General features: G+C 46.0%; 1 long non-coding RNA gene across 2 annotated transcripts; it reads right to left on the bottom strand.

Annotated features, from left to right (window-relative positions):
• Positions 1-409: 409 nt before the first annotated feature.
• LOC109876063 (uncharacterized) lies at positions 410-27680 on the bottom strand. Of its 2 annotated transcripts, none has more exons than XR_004204737.1 (4): positions 27374-27680; positions 26491-26602; positions 26313-26369; positions 410-1420 (listed from the first exon to the last, which is right to left on the bottom strand). It is a non-coding gene; the product is annotated as an uncharacterized LOC109876063 (long non-coding RNA). The 2 variants fall into 2 exon arrangements; XR_004204736.1 differs by lacking the exon at positions 27374-27680 and adding an exon at positions 26881-27085.
• Positions 27681-27952: the final 272 nt, after the last annotated feature.

Below are 27952 nucleotides of genomic sequence, written 5' to 3'. Positions count from 1 at the left end.
ATGGTGTGTGTGTGTGCCCATGTGTGTGTATCCATCTGTGTGCATTCATGGGCTTGTGTGTGCGTGTATGTGTGTGCAGGTACAATAGGTTTGGGACAGGTTGCCTTCAAAAGAACAGCACAAGTTTGGAGAGAAGAAGAGAATAATAGCTTGTAAATCATGAATGAAAGGGAGTAAAGCGATGGGAGACGGACATCACCTGTTGATGGGTAACGCAATCGCTTAATGATTCTTCAGGTGCTGAATTGTGTGTATGTGTGTCTGTGTGGACAGACGCACACCTGTGGCTCAAGATCTTGCTTTCATGTCCCACTGCAATAAATGTGAGAGATCTCTTGCACTCTCCACATATACCAATTGAACCATCAACCCACACACTGTCGCTGTAACGAAGACTCTGAATCTAGAAGCAGGTGTAGGTGAAACGTTTAATAAAACAACAAACATGGAACGAGACAACGTAACAATATCGTCTTTGCATAAACACAGGATCAATACTGACTGGGGAAGGAACCTAAGGGAGTGCCAGATATAGGGAAGGTTATAAGTGAGGTAATGGAGTCCAGGTGTGCCTCATGATGAAGTGCAGGTGCTCGTAAAGATTGATGCCAGGTGAGCATAATGGTGGATCCCAGAACCGGTGGTCAGTATACCGGCAACGTCAAACACCGGAGGGGAGGAGCAGGAGAAGACGTGACAGTACACCCCCCCTCCCCCCCCTCTCTGACGTGTGGCCCCAGCCGCAGGATGACGCAGACCAGAGGGATGACCCCAAGAACAAGAAATGGGCCGGTCCGGACGGCGAAGGTGGAACCCAACTACGCTCCTCTTGGCCATACCCCTCCAAGTCCACCAGGTACTGGAGCCGACCCTCACGACGTCGGGAGTCCAGTTGGGATGTGACGGCATAGACTGGACTCTCCTTGATGTCCGGGGGGGGGGTGGAGGGGTGTCGTGGTGTACAGCATCAGCTAGGAGACCAGGAACCACCGGCGTGAGAAGAGAGACTTGAAAAGAAGGTGAGATACGCTAGTCACTTGGAAGCTGTAACCTATATGTCACCTCGTTGACCCTCCGGAGAACCTTGAATGGACCCACAAATCAGAGGCTCAGCTTCTTGCAGGGTGGGAGGAGTGGGGGGTTCCTGGTAGAAAGCCAGACACAGGGTCGCACTGCGGTTGGGTTCTGCCCACTCCTTTTGACAGTCGACGGCGCGCTGGAGTCTGAGCATTGCTCCACACTTCTTCTGCATGCTGGAACCACTCATCAACCACAGGAGCTTTGGTCTGGACCGGGCTCCACGGAGCTTCTTCATAAAGGCTCTCCATACCCGTGATGTGAATTGGGGGCCACGGTTGAAGGCGACGTCCTCCGGAAGGCCATAATGCTGGAAGACCTGCTGGAATAGTGCCTCAGCGACCTGGAGAGCAGTATGGAGACCAGAAAGAGGGATTAAAATGACAGGATTTTAAAAATCTATCCACATCCACCAAAATGGTGGTAAAACAATCAGAGGAGGGGAGATCATAACAAAGTAAATGGATAGACGGGACCAGGGATGCTGAGGCATGGGAAGGAGTTTCCCTACTGGAGCATTCTGGGGGGATTTGGTTTGGGCACATATGGAGTAGGAGTTGATGTAGCGAGTGACATCCTGTTCCAAGGTAGGCCAACATTATTTCTCACAGATGGATTCTGTAGTGCAAGGAATGCCTGGATGTCCAGCGACGACAGCTGTCTGTGCTCAGGTCAGTAGCTTGTCCCTTATCCCCGTAGGAATGTAGATGTGCTTGGGAGGACAGTTAGTGGGTGTGGGCTCCCTCTCCAGAGCCTGGCGAATGTCCACATCTATGTCCCAGACCACAGGGGCCATGACTCGGGAGGATGGGATGATAGGTGCATTCTGGACAGGACCCTCTCCCTAATCGTAGAGTCGGAACAGGGAATGGGCCTTGGTGTTCTTTGAACCTGTGTGATAGGTCAGCGTGAAGTCAAACCTCTGGAAGATAAGGGCCCACCTTGCTTGGATTCAGCCTCCTCACTGTCCGTATGTACTCCAGGTTCCAATGGTCGGTGAGGATGACAAATGGTTCCTTGGCTCCCTCCAGCCAGTGTCTCCACTCCTCTAATGCCAACTTCACCGCCAGGAGCTCACAATCATGGTGTCGTAATTCCTCTCTGCAAGGGACAGTTTCTTAGAGTAATATGCACAGGGATACAATTTCTCTGGGTTACCCTGTTGTTGAGAAGTAACTGCTCCCACGTCCACCTGGACGTTTGAGCAATGGGGTGGAGGTGAAATGTCCCTTGAGTAGACAGAAGGCCTCATCACCACCAACCTACGTGGACCACACTTAAGGAGAGAGGTGAGAGGAGCGGCGATGGAGCTGAAGTTCCTGATGAAACGGCGGTAGAAGTTTGCAAACCCCAAAAATCATTGTAACCCCTTTATGGTGGTTGGGACTAGCAATGATCTGACCGCATCTACCTTCTTGTCGTCCATCCTCACTCTATGCGGGCTGATTTGGTCATCTAAGAAGGAGACAGCCCTCTGATGAAATTAATACTTCTCAACCTTGACGAAGAGGTGGTTAGCCAGAAGGCGTTCCAGGACTGCTCGATCTTGAGCGATGTGATCCTCCAGGGTAGCTGACTAGACCAGGATGTCATCTATATACACAGCCACCTGGAGTCTGAGCATGTCGCTGAACACCTATTTAACAAATGCCTGGAACACTGAAGGAGTGTTGGCTAAGCAAAATTGCATCACCAAGTACTCGTAGTGACCAAACATCATGCTAAATGTAGTATTCCATTCATCCCATTCCTGGATGAGATTGTAAGCACTCCGCAGGTCCAGTTTAGTAAAGAACCGGGCCCCTCGGAGCTGCTTGATTGCTGCCGGCACCAATGGGAGAGGGTACCAATACTTTGTGCTGATTTCATTGATTCCTCTGTAATCAATGCATGGACGTAACCCTCCATCCTTCTTGGCCATGAAGAAGAAACCAGCCATTGCAGGAGAAGTGGACGTGCAGATGGCCTCGGTCTCAGCCGCTGACAGAGGGTAGATGCGTCTGCACTGAGGTGCTGAACCTGCAAGCAGGTTGATGGCACAGTCCCAGCGGCGATGAGGAGGAAGACAGGTGGTGCGGGTCTTGGAGAATACCTCCCGCAGGTCCTGGTATACCTCTGGGATGTTGGGCTGAAGGGCAACTGCCACCTCGACCATGAGATGGTGGTGTAAGGGAGGCAGAGGATGATCTTGTGAACTGGTGCACTGGTAATGAAGAAGGAGATATTCTCCTGATGAATGGACTCCACGGTGAGGGTGAGTGGTTGTGTGATGTGTGTAATGGTTTCAGATCCTACTGGCTATCGAGAGCTTGAACCTGGAAAGGAGAGGAGAGAGGGTATGAGATGATGTTAAGAGAGGAGGCAAGGGTCTGGTCAATAAAGTTCCCCACTTCACTGGAATCCATTAAAGCTGTAGACACAGTACATGAGGGACAGTGAACTAGTGTGATGACATCAAAAATAATTTAGCAGAAAGTGACGAAGAGGGAATACTTACTCCTGCCCCAGGAGGTGGAAGATCATGTGATCGTCCCTCTGCTCTTGTGGATCCCATATTAGGAAGTGCCGGACACCACTGGAGCTGGTTCCCTGCATGACCACAATACAGACAGAGGCCTAGCTGTCTCCGTCTGCATCGTACCGCCACAGGGAGGTGTGTGACCCCTACCTCAATTTTTTCAGGTTCTGATTCAGAGTTTTCACTGAGGGAGGGAGAAAAGCGATAAGAGTACCAACGCTCCAGAAGTAGATTATCCAGATAAATGGCCATCGCAATGAGTGCCTCCAAGGAGAGCCGGTAGTCTGGACAGGCTTTTTCCGTCTGGACATCCTCGCACAGACCTCCTTTGGCTTGTTCCATCCACACATCTGTCCGGGAGGTGGAGTATGTACTCGGCAGCCATCTGGTCCCCCTGCTGTAATTGGAATAGACGCTCACCCAACTCTCTGCCCTCAGGGGGATGATCGAAGATACATTTAAGCAGAGCCATGAACCCCTCATGTGAATCTAGCTCCTCCTCTCCTATATGCCTGTGGCATATTTTTTACATTGTCGGCTTGAGGATTCGAACCAGCAACCTTCCAGTTACTTACTCAATGCTCTGAACTTCTGGGCTACCTGCGAAAGATGTTATGGGACAATAGTAATTTAGACAGGTTACTTTGGCATTCTTGTGCTTAGGGACTATGGTGATCTGCTTGAAACATGTAGGTATTACAGACTCGGTCAGGGACAGGTTTAAAATATCAGTGAAGACACCTGCCAGCTGGTCAGCGAATGCTCTGAATTTGTGTCCTGGTAATCCATCTGGCCCTGCGACCTACAGATAGCGTGATCACACAGTCGTCCGGAACAGCTGGTGCCCTCTAAGCGAGCATAGAAAGCATTTTGCCAGTCTAGCAGGCTCGCATCACTGGGAAGCTCGCAGCTGGATTTCCCTTTGTAATCTCTGCAAACCCTGCCACATCCGAGGAGTGTCAGTGTTGTAGAAATATAGCTTAGACCTGTATTGACACTTTGCCTTATTGATGGTTCGTCGGAGGGTGCAGCTGGATTAGTGTCCAGCTCCTTGAAAGCGGCAGCTCTAGACTTTAGCTCAGTACAGATGTTTCCTGTAAATCCATGGCTTCTGGTTGGGATATGTACATACGGTCACCGTGTGGACGACATCGCAGATGCACTTATTATTGAAGCTGCTGATTGATAACATGGTGCAAGCACACAAAGACAGTCAAGAAGGGGGCACAACAAAACCTCTTCCCCCTCAGGGGATTAAACATTTTTGGCATGGGTTCTCATATACTCAAAAGGTTTTACAGTTGCACCACCGAGAGCATCCTAACGGGGTGCATCGCTGCCTGGTATGGCAACTGCTCGGCCTCCGACCGCAAGGCAATATAGAGGGTAGTGCGAACGGCCCAGTACATCACTGGTGCCAAGGGAGTGTCAGAGGAAGGCCCTAACATTTTTAAAAACTCCAGCCACCCTAGTCAGAGATTGTTATCTCTGATACAGCACGGAAGGCGGTACTGGAGCGCCAAGTCTAGGTCCAAGAGGATTCTAAACAACTTCTACCCCCAAGCGATAAGACTCCTGAACAGCTAGACAAATGGCTACCCATCCGTTCCTCTCCTTGTTCGGGTGACGGTCGACCACCGAGCGTCGACCTGCGACGCCACCATGAATCGCGTCCTACAGACTATGGATCGCTGGGAGAGAAAGGGAGGGCCTCCAGCACCTCTGCCAGCGCAACCAAGGTCTCCAGTACCCGCCCCTATTTCACCCGGTCCCAGTGGGATTCGTCTGGCCCTCCCTAGGGAGTATGATGGGATGCCTAATGTCAGGTTTTCCTATTACAGTTGGAGCTCTACCTAGCAACCGTCCACCCGGCGCCTTCGGACAGATAGAGGGTGTCCGCCCTCATCTTGTTCCTCTCGGGGAAAGAACTGGAGTGGGCTAACGCCATGTGGGGAGAAGGAGATGTGGCACTGGACCACTTTGAAGATTTCACCCTCCACTTCCGGGCCATCTTGGACCATCCACCCGAGGGTAGAGTGTCGGGTGAACGTCTCTTCCACCTGAGGCAGGGGACAAGGAGAGCCCAGGAGTTCGTTCTGGACTTCTGGACCCTGGCCGCTGATGTGGGTTGGAACGACGGGGCCCTGATCGACTACTATCGTTGCAGTTCGCGCGAGGACATCTGTCGGGAGTTGGCCTGCAGGGACACCACCCTCACTTTCGATCAGCTGGTGGACCTGTCCATTCGGTTGGATATCCTGCTGGCTTCCCGTGGAGGTCCAGATCGGGGTCTGTCGGTTCCATCCCCCAGCACCACCGCTCCGACGCCCATGGAGCTGGGAGATGCTGCACTTAGGGAGACCGGAGGAGGTTCCATTTCATGCACCATCTGTGGCCGCAGAGGGCACACTGCCGGTCGGTGCTGGGGAGGTTCCTCTGGGAGTCGAGGCAGCAGGTAGGGCACTCTCACATTACCCCAGGTGAGCCGACACCATGCTCACCCAGAGCTCTCTGTTACCCACATGTTTTTGAACATTACTTTTCCTGAGTTTTCCCCGCATAAGGCGCTCGTCGATTCAGGCGCAGCTGGGAATTTCATTGACAGATCATTTGCCCATAGATTAGGGATCCCCCTTGTTCCAGTGGATATGCCATTCCCAGTTCACGCCAATGGTGACGCAGGAGGGTCATAAGGAGAGAATCAGTCTCTTCCTTGTTGATTCTCCTGCGTTTCCCATAGTGCTAGGCCTACCCTGGTTAGTCTGTCATGATCCCACTTTTGCGTGGCAACAGTTCTCCACTTCACCTGCCTCCTCGAGTTTATGTATTGAATATCGAGGCCTAAATCAAATCACGGTGAGGTACAGTTACCCGCTACCTCTCATCACCACGGCGATTGAGTCAATGCACGGGGCACGCTTCTTCACGAATCTAGATCTCAGGAGCGTGTACAACCTGGTGCGTATCCGGGAGGGAGACGAGTGGAAGACGGCGTTCAGTACAACCTCATGGCATTAGGAGTAACTCGTCATGCCATACGGGTTGATTAATGCTTAATCAGTTTTCCAAGCCTTTGTAGATGAGATTTTCAGAGACCTGCAAGTGCAGGGTGTAGTGGTGTGTATTGATGACATTCTGATATACTCCGCTACACGCACCGAGCATGTGTCCCTGGTGCCCAGGGTGCTTGGGCGATTGTTGGAGCATGACCTGTACGTCAAGGCTGAGAAATGCCTGTTCTTCCAGCAGGCCATCTCCTTCCTAGGGCACCGCATTTCCACCTCAAGGGTGGAGATGGAGAGTGACCGCATTTCAGCCGTGTGTAATTGGCCGACTTCCACCATGGTAAAGGAAGTGCAGCGGTTTTTAGGGTTTTCCAATTACTACCAGAGGTTTATCCAGGGTTTTGGCCAGGTGGCGGCTCCCATTACCTCACTTCTGAAGGGGGTCCTGTACATTTGCAGTGGTCGGCTGAGGCAGACAGGGCTTTTGGTCACCTAAGGGCTCTGTTTACCTCAGCACCCGTGCTGGCCCATCTGGATCCTTCTTTGGCATTCATAGTGGAGGTGGACGCATCCAAGGCTGGGATAGGAGCCATGCTCTCTCAGCGCTCGGGCACGGCACCAAAGCTCTGCCCCTGTGCTTTCTTCTCGAAGAAACTCAGCCCGGCGGAGCGGAACTATGATGTGGGGGACTGGGAGTTGCTGTGGTGAAAGCCTTGAAGGTGTGGAGACATTGGCTTGAGGGGGCTAAACACCCTTTTCTCATCTGGACTGACCACTGCAACCTAGAGTACATCCGGGCAGCGAGGAGACTGAATCCTCGTCAGGCAAGGTGGGACATGTTTTTTTTAACCCGTTTTGTGTTTACCCTGTCCTACAGACCAGGTTCCCAAAATGTGAAGGCAGACGCACTGTCCCTGCTGTATGACACAGAGGAGCGGCTCATGGATCATAATCCCATACTCCCGGCCTCCTGCCTGGCAGCGCCGGACATGTGGGATCTGGACTCGGACATTGATCAGGCTCCCCTCCAGTGTCCAGCTGGGCGTCTGTACGTTCCGTCTGCTGTCCGCGACCGGCTGATCTATTGGGCCCACAAGTCACCCTCCTCCTGTCATCCTGGTATCGGTTGGACAGTGGGCTGTCTTAGTGGGACGTACTGGTGGCCCACTTTGGCTAAGGACGTGAGGGTTTGTTTCCTCCTGCTCGTTGTGCGCCCAGTGCAAGGCTCCTAGGCACCTGCCCAGAGGTAAGTTACAACCCTTACCTGTTCCACAACGTCCGTGGTCGCATCTTTCTCCCTCAGAGGGTAACACCACGATCCTGGTCATTGTGGATTGTTTTTCTAAGTCCTGTCGTCTCCTTCCTTTGCCCGGTATCCCTACGGCCCTACAGACTGCGGAGGCCTTGTTTACACACGTCTTCCGGCACTAAGTGGTGTCCAAGGATATAGTGTCTGATCTGGGTCCCCAGTTCACATTGAGGGTCTGGAGGGCGTTCATGGAACGTCTGGGGGTCTCGGTCAGCCTTAGAGTAATGGCCAGGTGGAGAGAGTGAACCAGGATGTGGGTAGGTTTCTGAGGTCTATTGCCAGCACGTTTGGCAGCGTTCGTGCACTGGGCAGAGATGGCCCAGAACTCGCTCCGCCACTCCTCCACTAACCTCTCCCCTTTCCAGTGCATACTTTGGGTACCAGCCGGTTCTGGCGCCTTGTCATCAGAGCCAGAAGAGGCTCATGCGGTGGAAGACTGGTTCAGGCGCACGGAGGAGACATGGGACGCCGCTCATGTTCACCTTCAGTGGGCCGTGCTGCGCCAGAAATCCAGCGCAGACCGTCACCGCAGTGAGGCCCCGGTGTTCGCACCGGGGGACCGGGTCTGGCTCTCGACCTGAAACCTGCCCCTCCGCCTGCCCTGTCGGAAGCTGGGTCCGCGGTCTGTGGGGCCATTCAAAGTCCTGAGGAGACTGAGGTTACAGCTTCCGCCCGATTACCGTATTAACCCCTCGTTCCATGTGTCTCTCCTCAGGCCGGTGGTGGTTGGTCCGCTCCAGGAGTCTGAGGTGCGGGAGGTTCCTTCGCCCCCTCTGGACATCGAGGGTGCCCCAGCGTATCCAGTTCGATCTATACTGGACTCAAGGCACCGGGCAAGGGGCCATCAGTACCTCGTGGAGTGGGATGGCTACGGTCTGGAGGAGAGATGCTGGTGGAGGACGTGTTGGACCCTTCAATGCTGAGTTCCACCGTCTCCGTCCGGACCGCCCTGCGCCTCGCCCTCCGGGTCGTCCCGGAGGCCAGCGTCGGCGCGCTGCCGGAGCCGTGAGTCAAGGGGGGATACTATCACAACTTCCGCCGAAGCCTGTTCCTCTCCTTGTTTGGCTGGCACTCGGCGGTCGACGTCGTCGGTCTTCTAGTCATCGCCTATCCACTTTTTAATTTTCCATTGGTTTTGTCTTTGTTTCCCACACACCTGGTTTTCATTTCCCAATTACTGGTCATGTATGATTCTGATTCCCCCATGTCTTTGTGTGTGATTCTTTATTGTTCAGGTGGGTACATTTCTGGCTGGTTTTGCCCGGGTGCTGTTTTCACCCATGTTTTGTGGTAACCGTTATTGTTCGCACATTGGTACTGTTACATGTGCTCTTTTCTAAAGCGATGTTCACTCATCTCTGCTCTCCGGCGCCTGACTTCATGCACTAGCTACACCCACCGCCTGACATACTGCTACTCTCTGTTATCATCTATGCATCATCACTTTAATATCTCCACCTACATGAACATATTTCCTCAATTACCTCAACACCTGTGCCCCCGCACATTGCCACTGTACTGGTTCCCCCTGTATATAGCCCCGCTATTGTTATTATTTGCTACTCTTATCTCTTACTTAAAAACATATATATCTTAAAACCGCAATGTTGATTAAGGGCTTGTAAGTAAGCAATTATCTGTAAGGTCTACACCTGTTGTATTCGGCGCTTGTGACAAATAAAATGTAATTTGGTTTGGTAAACTCCTCAATGTCATCGGATGAATCCCGAAACATGTTCCAGTCCTGTAGTTTAGCATCCCCTTCATCGGATCACTCGGACTTCTTGTTTGAGTTTTTGCTTGAAAGCAGGAATCAGAAAGATAGAGTTATAGTCAGATTTGTCAAATGGAGGGCGAAGGAGAGCTTTGTATTTGAGTATTTTGGAGTGTGGAGTAAAGGTGATCCATGTTTTTTTCCCCTCTAGTTGCAAAGCTGACATGCTGGTAGGAATTAAATAAGACAGATTTCAGTTTTCCTGCATTAATATCACTAGGAGTGCCACCTCTGGGTAAGCATTTTCTTGTTTGCTTATCGCCCTATACGGGTCATTGAATACCGTCTTAGTGCCAGCATTGGTTTGTGGTGGTAAATAGACAGCTATCAATAAAAAATATAGATGAAAACTTTCTTGATAAATAGTATGGTATACAGCTTATCAGGAGGTATTCTAAAATCAGGCGAGCAAAACCATGAGACTTCTTTAATATTAGACATTTTTGTTGTTAACAAAAGAGACAAACACCACCCCCCTTGAATTTGCCTGAAGCTGACGTTTTGTCCTGCATATAGAATTTGCCTGAAGCTGACGTTTTGTCCTGCATATAGAATTTGCCTGAAGCTGACGTTTTGTCCTGCATATAGAATTTGCCTGAAGCTGACGTTTTGTCCTGCATATAGAATTTGCCTGAAGCTGACGTTTTGTCCTGCATATAGAATTTGCCTGAAGCTGACGTTTTGTCCTGCATATAGAATTTGCCTGAAGCTGACGTTTTGTCCTGCATATAGAATTTGCCTGAAGCTGACGTTTTGTCCTGCATATAGAATTTGCCTGAAGCTGACGTTTTGTCCTGCATATAGAAAAACAAGCTAGCTTTATATTATCTATGTCCTTTTTCAGCCACGACTCAGAGAACGATAGGAGTAGTTGCAGTTCTTCAGATCACATTAATAGGATAGTCTCGAAAGGAGCTCGTCCAGTTTATTCTCCAGTGGGTACACGTTCGCATATAGAACGGAGGGTAGAGGCGGTTTATAACACCACCTCTTACTTTTTCGAGTGTCTGGATTTGGGCCTGGCCCGAAATGAGCAGTATGTCCTTTACCACCGATGGGTTAGTCCTTTACCACCCATGGGTTAGTACAAAAAAAGTTTAGACCAGCGCAAAAAAAAAAACACAAAATGGCACAAATGTTTAGTATCACTAAAGCTGGTACAGTAAAAGTCAGAAGTTCACAAACTTTAGTTGGAGTCATTAAAACTCATTTTTCAACCACTCCACTATATATTTAACAATCTATAGTTTTTGCAAGTCGGTTACAATTGTTTACAGACATATTATTTCACTTTATAACAATTCCAGTGGGTCAGAAGTTTACATACATTAAGTTGACTGTGCCATTAAACAGCTTGGAAAATTCCAGAAAATGATGTCATGGCTGTCACGCCTTGGTCTTAGTATTTTGTGTTATCTTTAATTATTTGTTCAGGCCAGGGTGTGACATGGGTTTATTGTGTTGTCGCATTGGGATTGTGGCTGATTAGGGGTGTGTCTAGCATAGGCTTGGCTGCCTGAGGCGGTTCTCAATCAGAGTCAGGTGATTCTCGTTGTCTCTGATTGGGAACCATATTTAGGTAGCCTGGGTTTCACTGTGTGTTTGTGGGTGATTGTTCCTGTCTCTGTGTAGTGTTCACCAGATAGGCTGTAATTAGGTTCACGTTTCATTGTTGTTTTTGTATTTATTTAGTTATTTCATGTATCGCTATTTTTTCATTAAAGAACATGAGTAACCACCACGCTGCATTTTGGTCCGACTCTCCTTCAACAGACGAACGTCGTTACAATGGCTTTAGAAGCTTATGATAGGCTAATTGACATAATTTGAGTCAATTGGAGGTGTAGCTGTGGATGTTTGAAGGTAGGCCTTGAAATAATCAGTGCCTCTTTGCTTGACATCATGGGAAAATCTAAAGAAATCAGACAAGACCTCAGAAAAAAAATGTAGGCCTCCACAAGTCTGGTTCAACCTTGGGAGCAATTTCCAAATGCCTGAAGGCACCACGTTCATCTGTACAAACAATAGTATGCCAGTTTAAACACCATGGGATCACGCAGCCGTCATACCGCTCAGGAAGGAGACGTGTTCCCTCTCCTAGATGAACGTACTTTGGTGCGAAAAGGTTAAAAAAAATATTTAAAGAAATCACAGGACAACAGCAAAAGGACCCTGTGAAGATGCTGGAGTAAACAGGTACAAAAATATCTATATCCGCAGTAAAAACGAGTCCTATAATCGACGTAACCTGAAAGACCGCTCAGCAAGGAAGAAGCCACTGCTCCAAAACTGTCATAAAAATGCCGTACTACGGTTTGCAACTGCACACAGGTACAGAGATCATACTTTTTGGAGAAATGTCCTCTGGTCTGTTGAAACAAAAATGGAACTGTTTTGCCATAACGACCATTGTTATGTTTGAAGGAAAAAGGTTGTAGGCTTGCAAGTTGAAGAACACCATCCCAACCGTGAAGCACGGGGGTGGCAGAATCATGTTGTGGGGGTGCTTTGCTGCAGGAGGGACTTGTGCACTTCACAAAATAGATGGCATCATGAGGACGGACAATTATGTGGATATATTGAAGCAACATCTCAAGACAGTCAGGAAGTTAAAGCTTGGTCACAAATGGGTCTTCCAAATGGACAATGACCCCAAGCGTACGTCCAACGTTTTGACAAAATGGATTAAGGACAACAAAGTCAAGGTATTGGAGTGGCATCACATAGCCCTAACCTCAATCTTATAGACCATTTGTGGGCAGAACTGAAAAAGCATGTGTGAGCATGGAGGCCTACAAACCTGAGTCAGTTACACCAGCTCTGTCAGGATGAATGGGCCAAAATTCACCCAACTTATTGTGGGAAGCTTGTGGAAGGCTACACGAAACGTTTGACCCAAGTTAAACAATTTAAAAGGTAATGCTACCAAATACTAATTGGGTGTATGTAAACTTCTCACCCACTGTGAATGCGATGACTGAAATAAAAGCTGAAATAAATCATTCTCTCTATTATTCTGACATTTCACATTCTTAAAATAAAGTGTTGACCCTAACTGACCTAAAACAGGGAATTTTTACTAGGATTAAGTGTCAGCAATTGTGAAAAACTGAGTGTAAATGTAAGTTGTATGTAAACTTCCAAATTCAACTGTATATTGCACTGGTAATCCCCAAAGGCAACACTTCCTTTGGCCGCCTTTCCTTCCAGTTCTCTGTTGCCAATGACTGGAACGAATTGAAAAAAAAACATGAAAAAAAATGGGGGGAAAAAAATTTCGCTGTAGCTGGAGTCTTATATCTCCCTCTAACTTTAAACATCAGCTGTTGAGTAGCTTACCGATCACTGTACCTGTACACAGCCAATCTATAAATAGCCCACCCAACTACCGCATCCTCATATTGTTACTTATCCTCTTGTTCTTTTGCACCTCAGTATCTCTACTTGCACATCATCTGCACAGCTATCACTCCAGTGTTAATGCTAAATTGTCATTATGTCGCCTATTTATTGACTTACCTCTACTCTTCTACATTTGCACACACTGTACACTGTACATAGATTGTGTTATTGACTGTGCGTTTATGTGTAACTCTGTTGTTGTTTTTGCCGCACTGCTTTGCTTTATCTTGGCCAGGTCGCAGTTGTAAATGAGAACTTGTTCTCAACTGGCCTTCCTGGTTAAATAAAGGTGTTCTCAACTAGCCTACCTGGTTAAATAAAGGTGTTCTCAACTAGCCTACCTGGTTAAATAAAGGTGTTCTCAACTAGCCTACCTGGTTAAATAAAGGTGAAATAAAATAAATACATAATAATCCCGTAAAGCAGCTGCTATTCCCTCCAGCACCATTTTAGATTCCGTAAATAGAGCTATACGTATGGCTTTCTTGTGTCTAAGGTAGGATTGGTTTATTTTATGCATTTTGATACGGAATGTAGTATATTGTAGGGTGGAGAGGTTTGGTAATGGTGGTGTTCAGATATGCAGTCTACAAGCACGTACAGACACAGTAACACATTTCGCAACCCTCATTTCCTTGAAACATGATGGTCCTCAGAACATTGTACTCTGGCTCTAAATTAGCCCTCTGATACCAACCCATTGTGTGCTGTCCCTATGTCCTGTCACTCTTCCCCAACCCCCAATACTCCTCTGTTTTACAGCAGTGATCTCTGTGTCAATGGCTCCTTTCTCTGACCCTTGACCCTGCCCATAGGTAAGCTTAGCTTTTTGTCAAGCCACTGACCCTTCTCTGTATAGCCCAGCTCATTCCATTGATGTCCCTTCACCAAGCCCAGAGCTCTACCCCCCTCCATGTCTCTCCTCCACCTACCAACAGTCACTAGACAGGGGTTTGTGGCAGACTAAATTCCCCTCATTGTTGGCAAAATCTAGTCTATTGTCCTCGTCCCCATCCCCCTGCATATGCGGACTAAGGGCCATAGAGTGAGCCCACTTTTGAGCCCGGCCAGGGGGCGAGGACAGAGGTGGCGGGAGGTGCTGGGGTTGGGCCTATAGGGGGTTGGCCAAGCCCCACGCCTCCCAAAGTGTTTCAGGAATTTCCTGTTTCAATAACTTTCTAAATACCAGCCCCCCTACACAACCCTTACCTCCTCCTGGCCAGCCCTACCCTCTCACCCAATCACCCTATAGTATTGGTGCCCAGAGGTGACAAATTGTAACGTTTTCTCATTCAGGTTTAGTTAATCTGAGATCAGTGATTGGAACAGATTGGTCAGTTGTGTGTGTGTGTGTGTGAAAAGAGAGAGAGAGAGAGAAGAGGGAATGGGGGGGGGATATAGACTTTATAGCCTATAAAGGATTTCCACTTTACATGCTTTTGAAATGTCCCAAAAATGTCCCTTTCAAATGATCACTTGTAAACCACATGGGAGCATAGATTGTAGTGTGTAGACTGTGGAGTCCACCTTTTATAATTTCCTTTCGAACGATAGCTAATTCATTGCACACATCCGTCTGGTATGAATAGTATTTACTAGGCAGCTTTTACACAGCCACCCTCTTAAACTCAATTTGCTAATGTAGCCAAACCACACGCCTGTCTATGACCATATATCTTTAATTGTACGTCAGGCCATTTAACGACACACACAGACACACACATACACACTCATGAGAGTCAGCCCACAATATAAAGCCCCTCCACATCAAAGAGAATGTCGCGGTGTCTGCACGCCAACATCCTTCCACCGTCACCGGTTACAATACAACGTTACGACTAACCTGTTCATAAAATACCCTCCCACCTCTTACTTTCTCTTTGATTGTGTTTGAAGCTGATCATAGTAAACTTCAGTCGACACACCCAGCCACACACACCTCCCAGCCTCGGCTTCTGAAACAAGGGGGCCATTAGAATCAATAGCCTTATTCACTTTCTAAGGGCCACAATTTGCATGGCTGTGCCAGGTACTGAAATCACTCCTCTCCCGTAGGAGTCAGGAGTCAGGAGTCAGCGGAATATGTCTCGGTGACTGTTGAAGTTGGATTCATCCCATCTATCTCTTTTTAGGTTTATAATGCAAATTAACGTCACAAGTGACATTGACTCTTACTGAACTTGAGACTGAGAATGTGTGTGCTTTGGGGACCTTAAACAGAATGTGACCGGCAGAATGGGTGTTGTATGTGGAGGATGAGGGCTGCAGTAGATATCTCAGATAGGGGGGAGTGAGGCCTAAGAGTGTTTTTATAAATAAGCAACAACCATTGGGTCAGAGATGACCAGTTTACAGAAGAGTATAGAGTGCAGTGATGTGGCAAATCTGATGTGGCAAAGTGTTGGTGGCAAACCTGATGGCCGAATGGTAAAGAACATCTAGCCCCTCGAGAGCACCCTTACCTGCTGATCTATAAATTACGTCTCCATAATCTAGCATGGGTAGGATGGTCATCTGAATCGGGGTTAGTTTGGCAGCTGGGGTGAAAGAGGAGCGATTACGATAGAATGTTGGATGTGGAGGCATGGCTGAGTCAAATAGGTATCCTGACTTAATGAAGTGGTGATTAAAGATCTCAGCCATGAGCTTCTTGTCAGTAACAACCACATCATCAACTTTAAGGGACATGGGCAGCTGTGAGGAGGAGGGTTTATTCTCCAGATCTTGAAACATTTTCCAGAACTTCTTGGTGTTAGACCCACAGAGAAAGAACTGCTCCTTAAAGTAACGAACTTTGGCCTTCCGGGATAGCCGGAGTGCACTTATTTCTCATTTGCCTGACTGAAAGCCAGTCAGCCTGAGTGTGTGTGTGTGCAGGGGCTGAACCTGTTTTTAATTCTCATTTTCATTATGGGGGTGTGTTTGTTAACAATATCCCTGAAGATATCAAAATAGAAGGTCCAAGCTTCTTCGACAGAGGGGATCAAGCTGATTCTTTAACAATTTACAGAGGCCAGGTCATGAAGGTAGGCTTGCTCATTGAAGTTTTTTAGCAAGTGTCTATGACAAGTCAGGACAGGACTTTTCACTGAGCAGCCATTACGAACACAGGCTGTAAAACCGTGATCACTAAGGTCATTACAGAAAACACCAGACTGGTGCCTATCAAGATTATTTGTGAGGATAACATCGAGGAGAGTAACTTTTCTGGGTGTTTGGAGTCATACCTTGTGGGATTGGTAATATTTTGAGAAAGATTTAGGGAGTCCCAACGCTTAAAACCAGAAAAATTGAATTGTTTGGAGAGACTTGGTGGAGACAACCGAGCACTGAAGGTGATCCTTGGTAAAGATTGCCACTCACCCACCTTTGGAAGATCTGTCTTGCCGAAAAATGTTAACATCAGTATTCAAAACACTCTTCCTTAACCACTTCTCAGTAATGACCAACACATCTGAATTGGAGCTGTGAACCCACACTTTCAATTGATCCATTTTAGGTAATAAGCTTCTAATGTTAACATGCAGAAAACCCAGGTTTTATGAGAACAGAAATCAGTGAAGCAGATATCAGAGCAAGTCAGAATTGGACTAGCAACAGTAGATGGGCGAGGGTGTACATGCACATCTCCAGATATCATCAACAGTAGATGGGCCAGGGTGTACATGCACATCTCCAGATATCATCAACAGTAATACAATCAAGGCACGGCAGAGGACAGGGAGAGCTCTGCAGTGTTGATTTATGCCATGTGAATGTGCATTCGATGGCAACAGGATCATATTATACAGCAATTTCATCAGAGGTGGTTGAAACAGGATGGGGGTGGCCAAAAGTCTGTGTAACAAATAGTGAGTCAGAGTCCCGAGTGTGAGAACAAGCAGTCTGTCCCACGGTTGGGTAAACAAGAAAGTTCATAGTCAACAAAGCATGCAGCAGTCATGAGGCAAATGGCAAAATGCACAGGGAAAAAAAATAACAACTTGGGGCTAGCCATTGTTCAGCGACACTTGCCCCAACATTGCCTGTGTGCTGGAGGCGAGCAAAAGCTCTGTAGAGAGGGGATGAGTGTGGTGGGGGTACCTGTACCAGACAGGCGGAGACAAGTCAGGGCAGACGGGTGAACAGATCGCCAGGTGGAATCCAAGCAGCAGTGAAGCGGGAGTAGGTGTCCCACTTGGGAGAAGCTTTATTTCTGGAAGCAGATTTCTTGTAGAAAAATGCCAGTGGATGGCCCTGAACAGCATGAGGGTGCTTCAAGGCTTCTCGATTTGGGAGGGGTAGCCTGTGAGACACCCTGGCCATGTGTTGGGCTCAAAGGCTTCGACACCTTTCGCTTCACACCTCAGTGGTAATTGACATTTTATCTGGTCTGTCCAAAATTTGGTTGCAGGTTTGGAGTTTTGATCTGGAGATAAGGTTATGCTATGGAGGGTAGCATCCTGGAGGTTATGCTATGGAGGGTAGCATCCTGGAGGTTATGCTATGGAGGGTAGCATCCTGGAGGTTATGCTATGGAGGGTAGCATCCTGGAGGTTATGCTATGGAGGGTAGCATCCTGGAGGTTATGCTATGGAGGGTAGCATCCTGGAGGTTATGCTATGGAGGGTAGCATCCTGGAGGTTATGCTATGGAGGGTAGCATCCTGGAGGTTATGCTATGGAGGGTAGCATCCTGGAGGTTATGCTATGGAGGGTAGCATCCTGGAGGTTATGCTATGGAGGGTAGCATCCTGGAGGTTATGCTATGGAGGGTAGCATCCTGGAGGTTATGCTATGGAGGGTAGCATCCTGGAGGTTATGCTATGGAGGGTAGCATCCTGGAGGTTATGCTATGGAGGGTAGCATCCTGGAGGTTATGCTATGGAGGGTAGCATCCTGGAGGTTATGCTATGGAGGGTAGCATCCTGGAGGTTATGCTATGGAGGGTAGCATCCTGGAGGTTATGCTATGGAGGGTAGCATCCTGGAGGTTATGCTATGGAGGGTAGCATCCTGGAGGTTATGCTATGGAGGGTAGCATCCTGGAGGTTATGCTATGGAGGGTAGCATCCTGGAGGTTATGCTATGGAGGGTAGCATCCTGCGTAAAACCTGCCGAAAAATAAAAAGTTGATCTAACTCCAAAACTATCTATTGTGAAAATCATGTTGAAAAAGGTGAGAGCTCACATGCAGCTGTGTGCCTTAATTAACTTAGTATTCAGTCCTTATAAAGTAAAATATATCATTGGAATGTATTTTCTCCTTGCCTTTTGAAAATAAAAGAGCTTCAGACTAGACATTACTCACTCAGTTCCAGGTTGGATGGTTTCTGTTTGTCATAGAATTTTCTGTACAGCTTGGGAATAATAGTCAAAAATCAGGTTGTAGGTTTGGAGTGTTGAGGGTAGCATCCTGTATGTGCCCCTGCCCCCAAAAAAATCCAAGTTTATCTAACTCTAAATCTAGCTTCTTTTTTTAACATTCTGAAAAATGTGGGAGCTCATCTGTTCCTGACCTTTCTCTCTCTGTGGGTGAGTACACCATTATGGCTATGTTTCTTACTAAGCTGTAGACAGAACTTTCCCGCATTCATGACTACCTCGGTTGGTGGGGGGAAAAAGTACAGGTTTTGTTACCAGCACGGTAAAGTTGCTGGCTAAACGTCTTGGTATGCAATGGGTCTCTCTCTCTCTTTTACTCTCTCTTTCTTTTACTCTCTTTATCTTTCACTCCATCTGTCTGGCTGTCTGTTTGTCTCTCTCTCTCTCTCTCTCTCTCTCACACACAGATATCTGGTTCTCTGCTGTGAATGGTTCACTGCTTTTTGCAGGTAAATTCAATAACACTGCCATTGTTTAACACTTCCCTAATTTGAAATGCAAACAGCCTCCATGGTTTAACAACACCAACCTACCTTCCTAATTTGAAATGCAAACAGCCTCCATGGTTTAACAACACCAACCTACCTTCCTAATTTGAAATGCAAACAGCCTCCATGGTTTAACAACACCAACCTACCTTCCTAATTTGAAATGCAAACAGCCTCCATGGTTTAACAACACCAACCTACCTTCCTAATTTGAAATGCAAACAGCCTCCATGGTTTAACAACACCAACCTACCTTCCTAATTTGAAATGCAAACAGCCTCCATGGTTTAACAACACCAACCTACCTTCCTAATTTGAAATGCAAACAGCCTCCATGGTTTAACAACACCAACCTACCTTCCTAATTTGAAATGCAAACAGCCTCCATGGTTTAACAACACCAACCTACCTTCCTAATTTGAAATGCAAACAGCCTCCATGGTTTAACAACACCAACCTACCTTCCTAATTTGAAATGCAAACAGCCTCCATGGTTTAACAACACCAACCTACCTTCCTAATTTGAAATGCAAACAGCCTCCATGGTTTAACAACACCAACCTACCTTCCTAATTTGAAATGCAAACAGCCTCCATGGTTTAACAACACCAACCTACCTTCCTAATTTGAAATGCAAACAGCCTCCATGGTTTAACAACACCAACCTACCTTCCTAATTTGAAATGCAAACAGCCTCCATGGTTTAACAACACCAACCTACCTTCCTAATTTGAAATGCAAACAGCCTCCATGGTTTAACAACACCAACCTACCTTCCTAATTTGAAATGCAAACAGCCTCCATGGTTTAACAACACCAACCTACCTTCCTAATTTGAAATGCAAACAGCCTCCATGGTTTAACAACACCAACCTACCTTCCTAATTTGAAATGCAAACAGCCTCCATGGTTTAACAACACCAACCTACCTTCCTAATTTGAAATGCAAACAGCCTCCATGGTTTAACAACACCAACCTACCTTCCTAATTTGAAATGCAAACAGCCTCCATGGTTTAACAACACCAACCTACCTTCCTAATTTGAAATGCAAACAGCCTCCATGGTTTAACAACACCAACCTACCTTCCTAATTTGAAATGCAAACAGCCTCCATGGTTTAACAACACCAACCTACCTTCCTAATTTGAAATGCAAACAGCCTCCATGGTTTAACAACACCAACCTACCTTCCTAATTTGAAATGCAAACAGCCTCCATGGTTTAACAACACCAACCTACCTTCCTAATTTGAAATGCAAACAGCCTCCATGGTTTAACAACACCAACCTACCTTCCTAATTTGAAATGCAAACAGCCTCCATGGTTTAACAACACCAACCTACCTTCCTAATTTGAAATGCAAACAGCCTCCATGGTTTAACAACACCAACCTACCTTCCTAATTTGAAATGCAAACAGCCTCCATGGTTTAACAACACCAACCTACCTTCCTAATTTGAAATGCAAACAGCCTCCATGGTTTAACAACACCAACCTACCTTCCTAATTTGAAATGCAAACAGCCTCCATGGTTTAACAACACCAACCTACCTTCCTAATTTGAAATGCAAACAGCCTCCATGGTTTAACAACACCAACCTACCTTCCTAATTTGAAATGCAAACAGCCTCCATGGTTTAACAACACCAACCTACCTTCCTAATTTGAAATGCAAACAGCCTCCATGGTTTAACAACACCAACCTACCTTCCTAATTTGAAATGCAAACAGCCTCCATGGTTTAACAACACCAACCTACCTTCCTAATTTGAAATGCAAACAGCCTCCATGGTTTAACAACACCAACCTACCTTCCTAATTTGAAATGCAAACAGCCTCCATGGTTTAACAACACCAACCTACCTTCCTAATTTGAAATGCAAACAGCCTCCATGGTTTAACAACACCAACCTACCTTCCTAATTTGAAATGCAAACAGCCTCCATGGTTTAACAACACCAACCTACCTTCCTAATTTGAAATGCAAACAGCCTCCATGGTTTAACAACACCAACCTACCTTCCTAATTTGAAATGCAAACAGCCTCCATGGTTTAACAACACCAACCTACCTTCCTAATTTGAAATGCAAACAGCCTCCATGGTTTAACAACACCAACCTACCTTCCTAATTTGAAATGCAAACAGCCTCCATGGTTTAACAACACCAACCTACCTTCCTAATTTGAAATGCAAACAGCCTCCATGGTTTAACAACACCAACCTACCTTCCTAATTTGAAATGCAAACAGCCTCCATGGTTTAACAACACCAACCTACCTTCCTAATTTGAAATGCAAACAGCCTCCATGGTTTAACAACACCAACCTACCTTCCTAATTTGAAATGCAAACAGCCTCCATGGTTTAACAACACCAACCTACCTTCCTAATTTGAAATGCAAACAGCCTCCATGGTTTAACAACACCAACCTACCTTCCTAATTTGAAATGCAAACAGCCTCCATGGTTTAACAACACCAACCTACCTTCCTAATTTGAAATGCAAACAGCCTCCATGGTTTAACAACACCAACCTACCTTCCTAATTTGAAATGCAAACAGCCTCCATGGTTTAACAACACCAACCTACCTTCCTAATTTGAAATGCAAACAGCCTCCATGGTTTAACAACACCAACCTACCTTCCTAATTTGAAATGCAAACAGCCTCCATGGTTTAACAACACCAACCTACCTTCCTAATTTGAAATGCAAACAGCCTCCATGGTTTAACAACACCAACCTACCTTCCTAATTTGAAATGCAAACAGCCTCCATGGTTTAACAACACCAACCTACCTTCCTAATTTGAAATGCAAACAGCCTCCATGGTTTAACAACACCAACCTACCTTCCTAATTTGAAATGCAAACAGCCTCCATGGTTTAACAACACCAACCTACCTTCCTAATTTGAAATGCAAACAGCCTCCATGGTTTAACAACACCAACCTACCTTCCTAATTTGAAATGCAAACAGCCTCCATGGTTTAACAACACCAACCTACCTTCCTAATTTGAAATGCAAACAGCCTCCATGGTTTAACAACACCAACCTACCTTCCTAATTTGAAATGCAAACAGCCTCCATGGTTTAACAACACCAACCTACCTTCCTAATTTGAAATGCAAACAGCCTCCATGGTTTAACAACACCAACCTACCTTCCTAATTTGAAATGCAAACAGCCTCCATGGTTTAACAACACCAACCTACCTTCCTAATTTGAAATGCAAACAGCCTCCATGGTTTAACAACACCAACCTACCTTCCTAATTTGAAATGCAAACAGCCTCCATGGTTTAACAACACCAACCTACCTTCCTAATTTGAAATGCAAACAGCCTCCATGGTTTAACAACACCAACCTACCTTCCTAATTTGAAATGCAAACAGCCTCCATGGTTTAACAACACCAACCTACCTTCCTAATTTGAAATGCAAACAGCCTCCATGGTTTAACAACACCAACCTACCTTCCTAATTTGAAATGCAAACAGCCTCCATGGTTTAACAACACCAACCTACCTTCCTAATTTGAAATGCAAACAGCCTCCATGGTTTAACAACACCAACCTACCTTCCTAATTTGAAATGCAAACAGCCTCCATGGTTTAACAACACCAACCTACCTTCCTAATTTGAAATGCAAACAGCCTCCATGGTTTAACAACACCAACCTACCTTCCTAATTTGAAATGCAAACAGCCTCCATGGTTTAACAACACCAACCTACCTTCCTAATTTGAAATGCAAACAGCCTCCATGGTTTAACAACACCAACCTACCTTCCTAATTTGAAATGCAAACAGCCTCCATGGTTTAACAACACCAACCTACCTTCCTAATTTGAAATGCAAACAGCCTCCATGGTTTAACAACACCAACCTACCTTCCTAATTTGAAATGCAAACAGCCTCCATGGTTTAACAACACCAACCTACCTTCCTAATTTGAAATGCAAACAGCCTCCATGGTTTAACAACACCAACCTACCTTCCTAATTTGAAATGCAAACAGCCTCCATGGTTTAACAACACCAACCTACCTTCCTAATTTGAAATGCAAACAGCCTCCATGGTTTAACAACACCAACCTACCTTCCTAATTTGAAATGCAAACAGCCTCCATGGTTTAACAACACCAACCTACCTTCCTAATTTGAAATGCAAACAGCCTCCATGGTTTAACAACACCAACCTACCTTCCTAATTTGAAATGCAAACAGCCTCCATGGTTTAACAACACCAACCTACCTTCCTAATTTGAAATGCAAACAGCCTCCATGGTTTAACAACACCAACCTACCTTCCTAATTTGAAATGCAAACAGCCTCCATGGTTTAACAACACCAACCTACCTTCCTAATTTGAAATGCAAACAGCCTCCATGGTTTAACAACACCAACCTACCTTCCTAATTTGAAATGCAAACAGCCTCCATGGTTTAACAACACCAACCTACCTTCCTAATTTGAAATGCAAACAGCCTCCATGGTTTAACAACACCAACCTACCTTCCTAATTTGAAATGCAAACAGCCTCCATGGTTTAACAACACCAACCTACCTTCCTAATTTGAAATGCAAACAGCCTCCATGGTTTAACAACACCAACCTACCTTCCTAATTTGAAATGCAAACAGCCTCCATGGTTTAACAACACCAACCTACCTTCCTAATTTGAAATGCAAACAGCCTCCATGGTTTAACAACACCAACCTACCTTCCTAATTTGAAATGCAAACAGCCTCCATGGTTTAACAACACCAACCTACCTTCCTAATTTGCCAGTTGCCAACTTATATAAATAAAAGGGGTATACCTGCAAATCTCTCCCCCCATCCCTCTGAGGGGTATACCTGCAAATCTCTCCCCCCATCCCTCTGAGGGGTATACCTGCAAATCTCTCCCCCCATCCCTCTGAGGGGTATACCTGCAAATCTCTCCCCCCATCCCTCTGAGGGGTATACCTGCAAATCTCTCCCCCCATCCCTCTGAGGGGTATACCTGCAAATCTCTCCCCCCATCCCCCATCCCTCTGAGGGGTATACCTGCAAATCTCTCCCCCCATCCCTCTGAGGGGTATACCTGCAAATCTCTCCCCCCATCCCTCTGAGGGGTATACCTGCAAATCTCTCCCCCCATCCCTCTGAGGGGTATACCTGCAAATCTCTCCCCCCATCCCTCTGAGGGGTATACCTGCAAATCTCTCCCCCCATCCCTCTGAGGGGTATACCTGCAAATCTCTCCCCCCATCCCTCTGAGGGGTATACCTGCAAATCCCCCATCCCCCATCCCTCTGAGGGGTATACCTGCAAATCCCCCATCCCCCATCCCTCTGAGGGGTATACCTGCAAATCTCTCCCCCATCCCTCTGAGGGGTATACCTGCAAATCTCTCCCCCCATCCCTCTGACCTTATCCCTTCTCCCACTAGGTCAAGTGAACGTGCTACTGTGAGCCAGGCTACAACACTTTGGATCCCTCTACACTTGTGTGTATAAGGTAGTAGTTTTGGAATTGTTAGATTACTGATTTTAATTGAGTAAATCGGTTCCCAAGTATTCCCACTCATAGAGAGACATACTGTATGTGATCGTATCCCAATATATAATCAAGGTTTGAAATTATTCCATATCTGTTTGGGATTCTTGCGGTCAATTTGGAGTCTACAAATTATTTGTAATTATGTTCTGGCCCCCCAACCATTCGCTCCAGGAAAAAAAAGAAAAAAAAAAAATAGAAATCGGCCAATGGCTGAATGTATTTGGGTATCCTTGAAGTATGGTACAGTGCCTTGCGAAAGTATTCGGCCCCCTTGAACTTTGCGACCTTTTGCCACATTTCAGGCTTCAAACATAAAGATATTAAACTGTATTTTTTTGTGAAGAATCAACAACAAGTGGGACACAATCATGAAGTGGAACGACATTTATTGGATATTTCAAACTTTTTTAACAAATCAAAAACTGAAAAATTGGGCGTTTTATATCTTTATCTTTGAAGCCTGAAAATGTGGCAAAAGTTCGCAAAGTTCAAGGGGGCCGAATACTTTCGCAAGGCACTGTATATAGTGTGTTGTTGGTTGAGTTGGATTGGGGAGGGGGGGGCATAGTCATGTGTTAGCAGTTTGAACATACAACATCAATTAGAAGCAGCTGTTGCTGTGGTATTGCAGTATGGCTGTAGAGGGCTGGATTTACGGTCTGGGTCTCCGCAACAACCCCGTTTGATGTGCCGATAATGAGGAAGTGAGTGACTTCCTGTGGGTAGCCGGTGAAAAGGGGGCAGCTCCCTCTTTCTCAACACAAAACAGAAGCATATGCAAAGGAACAGCTGAGAAGAGGAGAGAAAAGGGGATAGAGGGGGTTGAGGTGGTGTTGAGGTCTGGTAGTAAAAGAAGCGGGAAATTATTAAAAGGGATTTAGTCGAAGACGCTGCGCGTGAATGTGTGCGTGTGTGTGTGTGCGCATGTCAGACACACTTGACCCCTGTCTTTGTGAGAATGTCTTCATCCTGCCAGTGTAAACGACTGAGCTTTCCTTGCTTCTCCATGCCTGATCCAAATAGACTTTCATTACAACATGCCTGTGCAGGTGACACATACTTGCTGAATTCTACAAGGTAGTTAACAATCTACGAAGTTAAAAGGATAGCGCAGATCAAAGTATATCTGCTTCTGTCAATATCATCTGTAAGAAATCACCTCAAGAGACAAATACATGTTTTTGTTTGAACAATTTGCACAAACATTTCACGACAAGTTTCCTATTCTATCTTATGATGGTCATTTTGAAGTGTACTTTTATACGGATGACTCGTTTTCAAAGAATGCTGATTCTTTTCATTTGAATCTCATTGGCTCTACTCAAAGTAACCCCATCAAGCTCTCACAGTCACTGAAGAATTTGATCTACAATTCTCTAAACGTCTAATTTAGAAGTGTTTTTGACACCCTGAGTTGACTCCTCCTGCTCAGTATCGTTCTGTTTCTCCAACGGTCAAATTTCAAAGTTGTCTCAAATGTCAAATTTAGAAGGTTAAGGGATAAGGTTTTGGATAGGGTAAAAACAAAACGTTTAGGCACATTATGAATGGTTAAGGTTTGGGATAGGGAAAGAAATAATAAAATATGTAAATAAAAGTGTGGGATCAAACAAGTAACCTTCTGATCCAGTCATGGGATTATGCCTGTCTGCAACACCCTAGCCTACTTTAAGGTAATAGCGCTCACTGTTACCCCTAGTGGCCAGTCTTGTAGGCAATTCCCAACATCCTCAGTACATTGATAGACGTGCAATTTTAAAGTCACTCTTGAGCCATCTGCCTGAGCAACCCATAGCAACCCTAAGCTTTAAATAAATGTGATTTCCTACCTTGTATGCCTCATTTCTTCATTCAGATTCCTTGTCTCAGAGTTACGATCCCACAACCTGAAAGAGAGAGACATGGTGTTGAAAGAATGTTTTAAGAACGTTGAAAATGACACCAAAAGACGTTATTTCAACATTCACAAGACCAAGTAATGTGTTACAGTGAAAAGGGACCTTCTACCTTAGTTCTAACTGACTCTTGCATCTCTGTGGGTCATTGCATGAGCAACAATAGCCCCACATTGCGATGGTCATTGATGGTCAGTGTCTTTTGTTTCTACCCAGATTTTCTCCTTAGAGGAAACACAAGAATGCATTGGTGTCTCCACAGGTCGTGCATCTCACCAGGAAGAAACAATGTGTTTTAAAGGACTAAAAGAGTCCTTAAGTATCTTCCACATGCTATCAGATTAGCCTGTTGCCATCTCCTGGGGAGGTAACTCAGTCATATGCAATGAGGTGCCACAAACACACACACAGGAAAGCAGATAGCTTTGGAGAGGACTTAATTTAGGTCCTTTATGGAATCAATCCTGGACCAAAACACACACAACCCCTCAGACTCACTGACCCGCTAAGGCAGGGTTTCTCTAACTCGGTCCTGGGGCCCCCTGGGTACATGTTTTGGTTTTTGCACAAATAATCAAAGCTTGACGATGAGTTGGTTATTTGTATCAGCTGTGGAATGCTAGAGCAAAAAACTAAAACGTGCAAAACCTTTAGGAAACCCTGCCTAAGGCACGTGTCAAACTCATTCCACAGAGGGCCGAGTGTCTGCAGGGTTTCGCTCCACCCTTGCACATAATTGATTAATTAAGGTCACTAATTAGTAAGGATCTCCCCTCACCTGATTGTCTAGGTCTTAATATAATGGAAAAAACTAAAACCTGCAGACACTCGGCCGTCCGTGGAATGAGTTTGACACCCATGCCCTACAGGAATAAATCAAAGGGTTCTACGTGGCACCCTAAAATGAGGTTCATGTCCAAGTAAACAGTATGCAACAGCATACTGTCCCTTACAGCAATCCAGCTCTAAAATACAGTTTATTTTTGTATACTTACCATATTTCCACTGCAACTCATTGAGAGCCCGATGATTAGTTGACAAGCTGAATCAGGTGTGCTTGTCCGGGTACTCGAGGACTGGGGTTGGGAACCACTGCCTTAAGGCGTTCCTGAATTGCTCAGCCATGCTATCAGCTAGTCAATCAATCAACCAATTACACATGTCAATCAATCAAGTTAATATATGGGGGCTTAATTTAGTCTGTTGTCTGGTGCTTGGGAAAAAGCGATGGAATTTTCACTGTGTGTGTGTGCACCCGTGGGAAAGTGTTTGATATTGCTGGAGATGTCAACACACACACACACACACACACACATAGGCAGGCAGGCAGGCAGGCAGGCGCACACACACAAGCAATTAATACCAAATTGTTTTAAAGGGATAATTCAGAATTTTGGCATGGAGACACTTTATCTACTTCCCCTTAGTCAGATGAACTTGTCGATACCATATTATAAGTCTCTTGTGGCTAGTTTCGTGAACCAATGCTAACTTTGGGGAAGTAGATAAAGGGACTCATTGCCAAAATCCCAAAGGATCCCTTTAAACTGTCAGAACAAAACACTTGATTAACC

This window comes from Oncorhynchus kisutch, linkage group LG21, assembly GCF_002021735.2.
Source record: "Oncorhynchus kisutch isolate 150728-3 linkage group LG21, Okis_V2, whole genome shotgun sequence".
In the NCBI taxonomy this organism is placed as follows: domain Eukaryota; kingdom Metazoa; phylum Chordata; class Actinopteri; order Salmoniformes; family Salmonidae; genus Oncorhynchus; species Oncorhynchus kisutch.
This window is presented reverse-complemented; position numbering and strand designations above follow the sequence as displayed.